Here is a 10,045-nt window from a genome sequence, read left to right as displayed (position 1 = left end):
TCTCGCCAGCTGTAAAGCAGTGGACAGCCGTTCTTTGAACTTCATCACATACTTCAGCAGGTTGACGTCATCTTCCTCCGACAGCCAGCATTCCTTGAGTAGCTGAAGGGGTCCTCTTACTTCATGGCCAAACAGTAGTTCAAATGGTGAGAAGCCCAGTGATTCATTTGGAGATTCTCTTGCGGCAAATACAACAAATGGAAGACCTTTATCCCAGTCTTTCTGATGTTCCAAACAGTATTTCTTGACTATCGATTTGAGTGTTTGATGATATCTCTCCAACGCTCCTTGGGTCTGGGGATGGTAAGCTGAAGACGTGATCTGGGTGATGCCCAACTCTTTCAGAGACTGCTTGAAAACATTTGACATGAAATTACTTCCCCGGTCTGACTGTACCTCCTTGGGCAGACCAAACTTTGTGAAGAACCCTAGCATTTCCTTAACCACGTTCTTTGCTGAGATATTTCTAAGTGGAATGGCTTCAGGATAACGAGTAGCCATATCAATCAGGTCAACACATAAGAAAATCCTGAAGAAGTCTTAGGAAGAGGGCCCACAATATCCACCAACACACGGGTGAATGGCACCTCAAAAGGAGGAGTGGGAACTAGAGGTGCAACCTTTTCGGTCTTATTACACTTCCCCACAACTTGACAGGTGTGACAAGACTTACAATACCAGGAAACATCCCTGAAGATACCTGGCCAGTAGAAGTGTTTCAAAATGCGTGCCACAGTCTTCCTCACTCCAAGGTGTCCTGCCAAACTGGAATCATGAGCCACTCTAATGATATCCTGCCTACAAACACGAGGGATGACAACTTGATGTACAACCTCCCACTCACAGTCGGCTGATGCTGTTGGGGGTCTCCACTTCCTCATAAGTACTCCTGACTTTATATAATAACAAGTAGAAGCACCAGCTGACTCTTCCTCACTGCAAGCAGAGTTAGCTAGACCTTTCAACTCAGGGTCAGCAACCTGCAGCTCAACCAACTCTTGACGAGACAAATTATCAACACTACGGGGTACTGCCTCATCTGGTGAGTGGTTCAAATTAGCAAGAAAAGTGTCAGCTAGAATAACATCATCATCATCATTATCCTCTAAGTCACCAGTAACTTTAGACTTAGCCCTAGTGACAGCACATGCAGGGAACACATCAGGGACATCACAAGCAACACATCAGGGACATCACAATCCTGGGCTGCAGCCACTGGCTCACTAGACAACTGAGGAGCTGGACACACTTGACTTCCACCAATATCATTTCCAAGTAAGAAAGTTACACCTGACATTGGGAGTGTCTCAACCAACCCAACCATAACGGAACCATTAGCAAAACGAGACTCTAAATTCACTCTGCACAGAGGGACAGAGAAGTAATTATTCCCTACACCTTGTAAGATTACAGTTTCATCAGATGAATTAACATTAGAGCCTAGAACACTGGTCAGCATAAGGGATTGGCAAGCACCTGTATCACGATATATTTTAACTGATTTCCTGTCATTACTGTCCAGAGGACTGACAAAACCATCAGACAGGAATTTAGCACATGAACTCTTGAGAGTGTCACCCACGTTACGGCTCAAAAGAGGAGCTCCATCATGAGAATTTAATTTACCCCTCAAAGCAGGTTCAGTTAACTCAGTTAAAGAATTCTGGGAACTCTCAAGGGTGGACACTAGACCAACTGACTGAATATTTAAAGACTCCTTTTTGTTCGCATCACGCTGTCTCCTGAAACATCTCTCCGTAGTATGACCAAGCTTACTACAATAAGTACATTTACTTTTCTGAAATCTAGAGGTGAAGCTGGTATTTACTTCCTGAGAAACATCATCTTTATTCTCTTTCCTGTTACCTGTACTCTGAGTAGAGGCAACGTACTTACTCTCAGCTTTCCCTATTTCTTTAGAATATCTCTTGTGAGTGAGAACATATTCATCAGCTAAAACTGCAGCATCAGACAAATTATCTATTCTTTTCTCATCAAGATATAGGCTTACATCTTTATTAATACATCTTTTGAAGTCCTCCAGCAAAATCATCTGCTTCAATCTGTCAAAATCAGAATCCACATTCTTAGAATTTAACCACTGCTCTAACAGATCTTCTTTGATTTTTGCATACTCAACATGGGATTGCTTATCTTGCTTATAAGTTATCCTAAATTTTACTCTATAGGCTTCAGGAACAAGCTCATAGGCCTTAAGAATGAAGCTCTTAACTACATCATAATTATCAGATTGATCCTGAAGCAAAGATGCATAAGTTACTTGAGCTTTACCGGTGAGAACAGTTTGAAGGAGTACTGGCCAATACTTTTTGGGCCAATTAAAACCTGTTGCTACCCTCTCAAACAACTGAAAATACTTTGTTAAATCAGATTCATTAAAAGGAGGGACAAGTTTAACATTTTTAGCCACATCAAAATCATCAGAGCTAGATGATCCAGTTCCACCTTGTTTCATGCGATACTCATGGTCTGCCTGAATCCTAGCTAGTTCAATTTGTGCCTGAGCCTGTGCCTGTGCCTCCTGAATGCGAGCATTTGCCTGAAATTCAGCTTCCTGAATACGAGCCTGAGACTCCGCCTCCTTAGCCTGAGACTCAGCCTCCTTAGCACGAGCCTGAAACTCAGCTTCCTTAAAACGAGCCTCCTGCAGAGCTAGCTGTAACTTAGCTATTTCAATCTGCGTTTGCTCATTTGGAGGAGTTACATTAAACAAGCTTTTATTAATCATGCCAACAATTTGATCTTTAGAATGATGAGAATGAACTGCAATTCCCAATTGTTGAGCAACAAGCTTAAGTTCATTCTTTGTTCTGTTTTCTACATCACACACTGTTTGCACATTTGACAAAAAATCTTTGGCTTCATCAAGTGTAGTAATAGTAGACATCATGAATAAATCACAGTCGCAAAATATCAAGCAATATCCTTATGATAATATCCTGAATATCCTGATAAGAGGTCGCCAAATTTATGTTCCGGAACAGCGAAAGATAATGTACACTTTAAGTGAGAATACTAAAAATCACTACTGTCCCGTAAAGTTCCAGGTTCAAAACAAATGAGTTAGGTAAAATTACAAGTTAAAGTTTAATGCTCAAACTAACAACAAAACATTCAGGACTCATAAGGATAATGTAATGGGAAAAAACAGGTTAAGTATATGGTTAACTGCAATAGCCTCTATTAACACGAAATTAGCAAGAGTAAATTTATCTAAGTCAGCCCTGATAAAATGAGGATACCAGATAATACTCAGTGAATGCAAGATATATTATTACAAATACAAAATATTATTAATAAGGGCTGACACCCAAAACACATGAATCGCAAAAACTTACTAGGCCTAAGAATTAACACCTTACGCTACACAGTACTAGAAAAAAATGCAATAACAGTTATACTCAAATTACACAGCTGCTAGATGGTTGGAGACTTCCTGAGCACTCACAATAATAACAACTGTACAGGGGAGGACAGAGATGTGAACAATATGAGGAGTAGATCTAAGTGGCAATAATGCAGAGACTGAGCTCATTATATAGGGGCCGGCAGAGCTTGATACAACTTGTAAGAAGGACGCGCAAATGAAGCCATGGGGGCAAAGAGTTGACAATACTGCTCTGAACAACAGAAAGAACGACTTACTCTACTATAAGGGAGGAGGGGGGGAGTGAGGTAGAACACGCGCGTGATCAAACATGCAGCATACTGTACGTTAGAATTACACAAAGGATGATGAAATCATAGGCTATGTAACAATACACACACACACACACACACAACTTATACCTTCTTGCGCCATAACAAGTCAAATTATAATATATAACAAGTGGAAAAAGGTTTCATTCCCTTGAAATCTCATCAAAAAAAATAAATGGCTCGTAAAACGTTGTCTTCCTGCTTAACCCTTTAGATTGATAGATAGATAGGTAGACAGATAGAGATATATATTACCTTTCCCTGATGAGGTTAAAGCTAAGAGATTATTTTGAAGTAAGAGTGGATAATGAGCCCCAAGTAACAATACCTACGGTTCTCTGTGACATACAAATAAGGGATAGGAACTAAAGTCTTTAGGGTTTTCGAGATCATGCAAAAACGTGAACTGTGATAGTTATGTGTTTAGAATTTTAGCCATAAAATCAGCGTCGCTGTCCTACAGTGGCCTGTCTTGCGACTTTCGGATGATGACAGTCTTTACTAGCATCATAATCCTGTACTACTTTTTCCTTGAAGAAGGTGCATGAATTTGTCCTTCCTCCATTTATTGACCTGCCCGGCAATCATAGTGTTATGTGGGTTTAACACGACTATTATTACTGCTAAACTCTTGATGGCAGTGTTGGTGTACACTGACCACTTGCTTATTTAAAGATTGGTGAAGATAAAGGATGTATGTGCGTGTACATGATCATTATACATAATTACAGAGCAATGAACTGTATGCCGTGCTAGACTGGTAATATCAGTGACAGCCTGTGTGTGTGTGTGTGTGTGTGTGTGTGTGTGTGTGTGTGTGTGTGTGTGTGTGTGTGTGAGGGGTCGGCTGGATGATATACGGTAGAAATATTCCCCTAGGCCCTTCTTGCTTCATCTGCTTCCACATTATCTCATATCCCTTCCCTTTTCATAGCCCATCACTCCCTCCCTCATACCCCATTACCCCCTCCCTCATACGTTATCCTCGTCTCCCCGCCACAATATCTACCCGTAACAACATCGTGGCCAGGCAGGTGGCGAATTAATCCACCAGAGGGAGAAATAAATGAGTCAATAAATATAGGAGGAGGACACTGACAGCCAGGTGTTCATCCCACATAAGGTCAGGTGGTTTTCCCATTGGTGCCCAGGTTTCTGTGTGTGAGATTTTGCTGGGAAGATTTTATAGTACCGCATTCCGCATATCGGCTCGTAGTCGCGAAGCTCACAGGTTTGAACTCTGCTGCTCCACTATTTATTTGCCTTAAAAATCCATAATTCCTTTCCTTTTAACGGATCATTGGCACAAGTAGCTTAAAGACAATTGTAGATTATTTTGTCAGTGTGGATTCCTGTGGATGGGATTTTGATGGGAGGATACTTAGCGTACTACCCTCCGCGTAGCAGCTCGTAGTCGCTATGATCACAGGTCAGAACCCGGGAGTTTCCCACCTTATAGAACTTCAAGAATGCCTAATTCCGTCCTTTGCAGAAGACCATTAGCGCCGATAAGTTCAGGAACTTGATATGAAGAGGAGGCCAGTGGGTTTGGTTCGTGGCATCTTCTTTGAAGACCAAATTCGGAGCGGGAAACTTAAATTAGTCCAGGAAATAGACCAGGACAAAAAGGCTGCGAGAGAGAGAGAGAGAGAGAGAGAGAGAGAGAGAGAGAGAGGTATCTCAGTGCAGAGGAAAAAAAAAAAAAAAACTGAGATAAGTTGATTATGGTGTTGATGGTGGGTTGAGGCAGTATAATGGTGAAGTGATGGAGTGAAGGGGAGACAGGTGATAATGGGAGGGAAGGCAAAGGTATAGGGTAGTGAAGGATAGGGATTTAAAAAAAGAAAAACTTTGCAGATCAGACTAATAGCCTTTCCATCACTTAATGTTTGTAGATACTATTATTTTTATTCCCATACCATTTTTGAGCCCACAGTGACCAATTCTGACCAAAAAGTCGGAAAAAAAAAAAAAACATCATTGCACATCATGATTTCAGACAATCTCGGTTTGTCGTGTCGCGTGTGATCACATTTTTTTTTTTTTCCTGACACTCCCTGGACTTATCTCAACTTAATGTAAAAAGAATTAGGTAGATATCTATTACCGTTCTCGTGAAAAAAACGAACAGACGCACTGACAGACACACACATACAAAGATTGACTAAATTATTTAGACAAGTGCTTGCCAGCAAAAACTTGTGGGACTGACTAATAGCCTTTCCATTAAAATTTTTTGCAAATACGTTATCTTCGTTTCTATACCGTTATTGAGCCCTCAGTGACCAATTCTGACCAAAAAGTAAAAATGCATATTTTTGCATGTTTCTGCATGTCACCGTTTCTAACAATTTCGCGCCGTCACGTCTTGTGCGATCACCATTTTTTACTGACACTTCCTGGACTTATCCCAACCCAGTGCAAAAAGAATTGGGTCGATATCGATTACCGTTCTCGTGAATAAATAAAACGCACAGCTTGACTATATCACAAGCAAGCAAGCCAAGCAGGCAAGCCATGTTGACTATCCGTTAAGTTTAGAAATGAGCAGCCTGGCCCAACCCAAGAGTCACGCTAAGCAGAAGCTAATAACTTTATTCCTATGTGAAGTAGAGTTGAAATTCTTTCAGCATGTGAGACATTCATTCGATCAATTTCCTTGTCAACTAGAAATTCATCCATAAACGTGTAGGAACCCCCTCAACTCTCGAGTTTTCCAAGGGAGTGTATGGCTCAGTTACGAAATCAAACTTGAGATTCTCTGATTTAACACTGTTTTTTGGCATCAGTTTTAGTATGCCAGAGGGAATTGTGATGGCATTTACTCACTCATCACGCACTCAGAAATCGCACTTTACTGATTATATAGATTCCAGTTTAGATGCTCAGCTTCTGATGTCCCAGCCATCTATTTCTACTATTTTAACAGTCTAATGTTTTCCTTGTTTTGCTTGAGCCACCTCTGTATTCTGATCAAAACATTCTCCTCTGCTATTACCGGCTGCCTTGTTTGACATCCTTACTCTCAGAATATCCACAGGTAAGTGCCTTGTTTCAGTGCTTTACATGTGTGAATACAATAGTGTGACAGTCCTACATCTAGGTGAGTGATCTAGCTAATTGTTTGGCTGCTAATCGTAGTTTGTGCAGTGTAAATATGGTTTGTTTTACATCTGTGAGTTTTGTTTGTAGATGTGTGTTTGATTTCCAGTATTAGAATTGTTTGATAGATTGTACTGAGTAGAAGACTCAGTTAATTTATATGTGATCTCAATGACTGTATTGTGATTTAGATGATGAATTTCACTTCTTTGAATTTAAATTCTAGTGGAGTTTAATTTACTCTGTTATCATATTTTCAGTAGTGAAAGAAAGCATAGAGCAGGGGAAGGTGTGTTGTTATTTAATAAATCAGGGTTTCATCCAGTCCTAGTTACCAAGCCATATATTGAAATCATTGACACTATTTATATTCAGCCGAGAAATGAATCATGTCATAAAATCACACTTGGGTTGATATATCATCCACACGGTCAGTATATCAACATCGACAATGGCATCTGTAAATAATTCGCCAAAATTTCTTGTATGTAAAGCTCCATGATATTTAGTGATTTTAATTAACCAGTTCTGAAATGGCAAGGAGCCCTATCTTCACACACAGGGTTAGACTTACATACAAACTTGCAGGAAAGTTCATTGTATCATTTTGTAAATTATCTGACACGTGCAGCTAACATCCTAGATTGTGTCTTAGCCGCATCAGAAAATTTAATGAGTAATGTTATTGTAGGAGAAGAATTTAATACATATGATCATCGCAAACATACATTTAACATTAAATTCAGCGAGGACAATGTCAGGCCAGTTGCAAGAAAGTGCCCAACTATAAGAGGGCTAATCTTTATCGGTCAAAGCAATAAAAGGTGCAGATGACTAACAGTCCATTGTTGAAACATTAGATATCAACAATACATGTAAATTTTTTACAGAAACTCTCAACAGCACAAAGTTATGTATTTCATTGCACAACAGAAGGTGTGCCAAAAATTAAAAACTCAAATGGTGGAAGTCCAATATTAAACAGTGCCTGGTAGCAAATAATCTTGCATACAAAAATTATAATGACATAAAGAGTCAAAGCAGATAAAACAAATTTGATGCTCTTCAGTGGAAAGCCAAAAAATTAACTAAACCAGTTAGAGAAACCTTGAGAAACATATTCCCAGTATCAGTAAATCAAATCCCAAAGAATTTTTCAGTCACATAAGAAACAAAAAGTTAATAACTCCAACATTCAGACCCTTAATCACAGATAACAGAGAGTGCACTGATGATGAAACTAAGTTGGCAAAAACTCTTAATACATTCTTTGCATCAGTATTTAAAATAGAAAATATACATGCAATTCCTGCAGTTTCCGCAGTTCCCCTAGAAGAGGGCAACAGAAACGATGATATTACAGTTAGTGATAGCGATGTACCAATTGCAAATGGCAAATTAAAAGAGAATATAACACCAAGAATGAACAAATAATCTCCTCACATACTGAAATATCAAAGTCTTTATCTGAACATTTTAACTTAACACTAAAGAGCAGTAAGGTGTCTGGACTGGAACCTTGCAAACATAACCCTGATATTCAAAAAGGGCAACAGAGCACAACTAGAAAATTATCGCCCAATCAATTTAACATCAGTGATTTGCAGATTGCTTAAAACTATTATCAGTGACAAGTTTGTGAAACACTTAGAAGCAAATAACCTCATCAAAGATGGTTTTTAGAATAATTGCTCTTGTCTCACTAATCTGTTGGACTTTTTCAGAGATACAGTGATCATGTACAATGAGACTAAATAGGCGTCTGTCTCGATTTTCAAAAGGCTTTTGACAAAGTTTCATACAAAAGACTCCTTTGGGGAAGGCAGTGGCTCAGTTGGTAGAGAGGTGGCCTGTAGGCCTGCCGGACCCAGGTTCAAATCCCAACAGGGGCAGAGAACAGTTTAAGGATTTGAATGTCATAAAATCAGACTTTACTGATCTACCAGAAGACCCGCCGACATGTCGTAAAAATACCCCCACTAATACCAATACACCAGTCCTGTATGAGACAGCCCTAGCATGTATTCAATATGGACGGTGGGTGTTAGCGCCGAAGTGGTGACATGTAGAGGTGTATGGTATGTAGGAGGACTACAGGGCCTCGGTGGTAGGCTGTGAAGCCTATGCCTAGAGTCGGACACATTAAAAAAAAAATGCTAAAGGCACATGGTTTCAGTGGCAGTGTGCTCGGGTGGATCAAAGATTGGCTCGCCAGATGAAAGCAAAGAGTTGTTATAAATGGAATAGAATCAGATTGGACAAACGTTCCAAGTGGAGTGCCACAGGGTTCAGTGGTAGGTCCAGTTCTTTTTTAATAAACATAAAAGATATTAATGAAGGATTATTTTGTAAGATTTCTAAATTTGCCAACGGTACTAAAGTAGGTAACAGATACAGCATTGCAGAGGCAGGAAGTTCAGAGAGATCATGATCAACTGTTTAATTGGGTCCAAACATGGTAAATGGATTTCAGTTTTAATAAATGTAAAGTATTAGACATTGGCTGTAAAAATGCAATGGCAGTTATAACAAAAATTATGTCCAACTTGATAGGGTAAGCCATGAAAAAGACTTAGGAGTTATAATAACAAATGATATGAAACCAAGCAAGCAATGAACAGAAGCTGTTAAAAAATCCAGTAAGTTAAATGGATTCCTAGGTAGAGCATATGAATATAAATCTGGAAATGTCGCCCTCACTTTGCATAGTTTCTTACTACACCTGCACTTGGAGTATTGCATTCAGTTCTGGTCATGGAAAAACTTGAGAGGGTACAGCTAAGGGTGACAAAGATGGACCTAGATTGAGAAACAACCATACGAGGAGCGTATAGAAGCCCTTAATCTCTTTATCCCAACAAACGGAGGTTACGAGGAGAATTAATTTAAGTATTCAAAATATTCAAAGGATACGATAATATAGCCATCGATAAATATTTCACAGTTGGTAACACAGAAAATACTAGAGGTAATGGGCACAAAACCACTGGGAAATGATTTCAGTCACATGAAGGTAAGCATTTTTTCTTTGGTAGAATTTTAAATATGTGGAACAAACTGCCCTCATATAGTGTAAACTGTGATACAGTACTCACCTTTATAAATCGCTTGGATAAGTATCTGTCATCTAAGCCTCAGCTTAGTACGTTCAATCCTAAATAACACATTTCTATTTCTGCTGTGCATTTTTTCTTCAGAGCCTGGAAGATAACACCACAGAGCA

This window comes from Coenobita brevimanus, chromosome 6 (assembly GCF_032717465.1).
Source record: "Coenobita brevimanus isolate Jiangsu-jjx chromosome 6, ASM3271746v2, whole genome shotgun sequence".
NCBI lineage: Eukaryota > Metazoa > Arthropoda > Malacostraca > Decapoda > Coenobitidae > Coenobita > Coenobita brevimanus.
The sequence above is the reverse complement of the archived record's forward strand: the minus strand, read 5'-3'. Positions refer to the sequence as shown.